Raw genomic sequence first — 4,822 nt, 5'->3', positions numbered from 1 at the left:
AAAGAAAATCAGGCGATTGCAAAACCATAGATTCTCTTAGCCTCATAGCTTAGAATGCAGAGTATAATCAGTTCAGATATGGGTCAGGGAGATAACCCCATACCCTTAAAACAATATACAGACTTCGCCTTAGAAAAACCCGATGATACTTTTAAAAACAAATTACCAGAGATAGTCAAGGTATGTAGCAGAGAAACCCTCCTAGAATCTAAAACTCACGGCTATCCCAACCTTTAGAGCTTAAGCTAAGAAAAACATAAATACCCGGTGGATTTGTCCATATGACTATTTCGTGCCCAATATGAGGAGCTGAACTCAGTGTTTTCCCCAAACCCTGGGCTCCATTCACGCCGCCTTTCCACCTGAAACGAAAATTAATAGAAGTTACAAAATCTGTGCACGAAACCATTTTCAGAAAGAAAAAATTTGGTCTATTTCTCGATTTGTGCGTGTCATCCTTGCGCAAGGGCCATGCTAATCTTCTCTGTATCGTTCCAATTTTTCGGATGTCTCTGAAGAGACCATGCACGAAACCATGTTACATTCAAAAGAAGAAAAACAAAGACTTCTCTTTTTTTTTTAATTATCCTTACCCAGAAATGGAGGAACATTTTCAACTGCCTAGGAGAATGAACCAGAGCCGAATAAAGCCTTGTATAGATTTTCTTGCACATCGACAAACTATTTCTCCAAAGTTTCAGGACTGTAAACCTACCATAGCTCGAAGCAAAAACCTCTTCGAAGTAGTTAATAAACCTCGCCGAAAAGATAGAAATGGAGGAGTGACATCTAGTGCTCGAGGCATAGATATTCAAAACTCTTCCCGTCGTTCGATCATCTCGAAGACCAGGCAATGTTAACTATTGAAAAAGCCATTGCAGTCTTTTTAGGTCTTTGAACAGGAAGTTTTAACTGCAATATTTTGAAAAGTTTTGTGGTTATTTTCTAATTTAATTTATGTAGAATTTCGCAAAGATTTATTGAACTTAAAAACTAATCCATTTTAAAATTGCAATCTGCAAAGATCTTTTTCAGATTTCAAGAACATATTATTAATGAGAAGATCTGTAACTTTTAAATTTTAAATATGATTAAATTTCCGTATGAATTCTTTTAGTTTCAGTATCATCCAAATTCTTAATTTACTTTGTATCATTTTGGAAAGTTCCGACTGTGATAAAAATATTTATACATCATTATAAAGTTGATTCATGCACTAGGTAGACAGACTGACCCACTGACAAGTGTTCTTTAATATCAAAACCAACCATTCCGATTGGCATTTACAGCAGCAACTGCTTTCACGCTTGCCTGGCTGTCTGTGATCCGTTCCTCGCTACCGTCCGGGGTCCTCGAATGAACTGCTTTCACAGACAGGCAGATATATCGCCATTGTGTTAATGTTTTACGGTCATATTCAAAGCAGATTTGACGGTGCCAGTTGGCTCTCTTAAAGACAATTTTCATTGAAATTTTCGCAGAAGTAATTCGGAAGCAATAATTCTGATATGGGAAAATTGGCGAACTACCGTACTGCCAGGTGGATTGGTTAAATATATTTATATATATAAATTTATAAAAAAAAAAAATTTAAACTTTTAATTTTTAAACCTGCCCGTTATATTGACGTTTTTAAAAATTAATGGCACGTTGCACATGACGTGAAAATTTGAAATTAAAACGTATTTTACGGGTAAAAAGGCTAAATACGGGTATACGGGCGTCAAATTTAACCCCTGGTCGGTATTCAAATTCCTCCAAAACCATGCACGAGAACTCCCTCCCCATTTACATGAGCTCGGACACGGACTTGCCTTCAAACCGGGCGATTAGAAGTCTCAAACCAAGCGGACAACAAGTTATTCCAGGCGAGTAGAACCTAACTTTACATCCTCAGTTTCATGGATCAGTTTTTTGTAGCATCGCCATCCTCTAGTTCCAAAGCTTGAAACATTATTGGCTAGCTTGACAGGCGCAGATCTCCAACAACATATCACTTGATAGAAGCCTTGGATTTAACTTTAGACACAGAAGACATAGACATATTCACAACCTTACCAAGACTCACACATGAGTTATCTGCAAGGCCTAACATTGGCCTTCAAAAATTCCGATGATTTAAAGCTGTTTGACTTAACAATGGGGTATAATGTAACAGAGAATCACTGCTACTAGCAACATCCACATCAAATAGATCTTCAGCCACAGAATCATCAGAGGCAGATTCATGATCATGTTCAAAAATTATTGCCTGACTTTTTGTATCATTCATGAGCCCAGATCTTAGAGGAGGACCTGCTCCTATGTTGCTAGTCCCATTTTCCTCTACGCCAGTCTAATTATGTCTGTGTTCCCCATACATTAAATCTGAAAAAGTTCAAACTGTTGCTTACATTCAATAACTCCATATCATTCCAACATCACTTCCTATTTAGAAACCTACTAGAAATAACTCTTTTGTCTCTCCTTTCCACACTGGAAACTGCCACAAACAAGACTTTTACTCATGGAATAAGTCACTGCTTCCTGGAGAAAGTCCAAGTCAGAGGTTGATCCTTCCGAGCTTGTCAAATCGATATTTCTGGTCGACCAAATCTACTGCTATTGCTTGGTTCTCCCTTATATAATGCAGCTCTGACATGCCCTGTTTGACCAAACACAATAGTGAGATTATGTGTTGAACTTGACTGCCCAGAAGCAGCAGAAATTGGATGCACCTTGCATGTCTTCTTCAAGTTTGATGAATTGGAGGTACCACATTTAGGAACTGCTGAATTTGGGAACAGTGACTTGCTGCTTGAGGGATGTCCACCAAATTTGGAGTATTCCCTTGGTTCCTTGTCTTCAATATAGAATCTTTGAGAGCAGTCACTCTGTTAATACCCCCAATTCTTGTAGGGTGATGAGTACTCTGTGCCTCAGGATTATGTTCTTCGGAGTTCAGAAAATGAAAAAGTACCCCACCAACCAACTCCAATAGGGAGAGATCTATTTCTCCTATTGGAATGATCATCCATGACTGCACTTGATCTTCCAATACAAAGATGCAAGGAAGCATAAGTCTAGAAGGAAACTTTTTTCCCAGCCAAAGTATCTTGTCATCAACCAAATTCCTTAATGTATAAAAACCTTGCAGCAGATTCTTCTTAGAATAAGAAAGGAATTTATGCCATATGCTTCCAGTTGCTACAATGTAGCCAACATACAATCAGTGTACAATACCTTAAGTGGTTAGATCAAAAGTAAACTTGTCAATATAAATAACAAATTCCTAGTTTAAATAGAGGCGTGCATACAAAATATGCATAACAATCAACACTCATAATTTCTATCATTCATGTCTAAGAAAGTTCCTTAGTTGAAGATCGTATAACTCTACAATTTTAAACAGAGAAGACACATGATTAGTGCAATATATCACTTAAGAGTTAAGATAATCACTTGAATAATATAAAGGGTGCTTGAGAAGAAGAGAAGAAACCTGGATACCTAGATTCTCATGACAACCAACCTCATTTTAATTGCATCCTCAACGTTGTTGGCCAAGGACAGAACTCAAGACAAAAATTTTGAACTGTTATTAATAACAGTCTTGGGTGAGAGCATATAGGATTATTATATCTGCAAGAATGACGTTGCCAGAATTAACTCATCTTGACATCCATTTTTCATTCAGACAAATTTTAAAGCATGCATGAAACAACTAAGGTTGTGATATAGTATTTTCGAACCCATAACAAGTGATTAGTTGATGAGATTGGCATTCAACAGTTGATTAGCTTATTAGATTGGTGTTCATTTTAAAGAAAACATGTGATGCCTAGGATTGTGCTATACAAGGCTTATAGAATTCATCAAGTTTCTTAGCCATTAAAGTTTCTCTCAGTGCAGACTTTTATCAACCCATCACATCACAATTCCAGTTCAAAGAGGTGAGATTAAAATTATAATGTTGATTTTGTAGCAGAAGACATGTATTTCTTCATTGGCTAGGTGTCAAGCATGCAAGAATCATCCAAAATCTTCTGAGCAAACTTGCTTAATTTATTAAGTTGTTTTTATGATTTAGCCTAAGTCTAATTTAGAAAAAGCACATTCCTTGGGAAGAACAATTCCTCCACGTTGTTAGACTACTCCAAAAGGGAAGAGAAATGGGGCCCTCCTGGTCAAGGACATGGTCCATGCATCATACATAATGGTGCAATCCCATTGCTTGAAATGAGGCAGGAGATTGCTGCTAGAATGGAGATCTATTGATTTAGAACCACTGATTTTGCATATAATAGTGAATTATCAACACTCTGATAGTCCAAATACCATTCGTTTCCTGGATTGAATCAGTACTAAAAAGAAAACTAGCTCCTGACCCACCACTATTTTTACATTAGATTACATAATTAAGAGATGACACACATCAAGTTTATATTATCTGTTTTTATGCTACCATATGCATCTTGCAGCTTTCTAACATCCTCACCAACCTCGCCCAGTTTATCCAATAATTCATTCTCAAGATTATTTTTCTCTTCTAGAAACTGGCATTGCTCTTTGCATTTGTTTAATTCACAAAGTAGTGATTGCAGAGTTTTTATCTAATCTGTTAAGGATTTGACCTCGGACCCGAGAGCTACATTTTGTTGTTCCAATGCTATTTTCTCTTCTTCTAGATCTTTAGCTTTGTTTTGCAAGGAATGATGATCTTCAACCACATTTTGATATTCTTCCTTCAACTTCAGATTTTCTAATTTTGAGCTACTATGTTCTTCTTGTAGTTGTTGGACATCATCATTAAACCTACCAAATTTTTCTGAGTTTTCTTGTT

General features: G+C 36.7%; 1 non-coding gene across 1 annotated transcript; it reads right to left on the bottom strand.

The window, feature by feature from the left end:
• Positions 1-420: 420 nt before the first annotated feature.
• Positions 421-522, bottom strand: LOC149231862 (U6 spliceosomal RNA). Its single transcript, XR_016248579.1, has one exon. It is a non-coding gene; the product is annotated as a U6 spliceosomal RNA (small nuclear RNA).
• Between the last annotated feature and the right edge of the window lie 4,300 nt (positions 523-4,822).

The sequence above is a fragment of the Pinus tabuliformis genome, chromosome J, assembly GCF_031772625.1.
Source record: "Pinus tabuliformis cultivar Carrire ecotype Pingquan chromosome J, CPIR1, whole genome shotgun sequence".
In the NCBI taxonomy this organism is placed as follows: domain Eukaryota; kingdom Viridiplantae; phylum Streptophyta; class Pinopsida; order Pinales; family Pinaceae; genus Pinus; species Pinus tabuliformis.
Note: the sequence above shows the minus strand (reverse complement) of the source record. Positions and strands in the feature narration are given on the sequence as shown.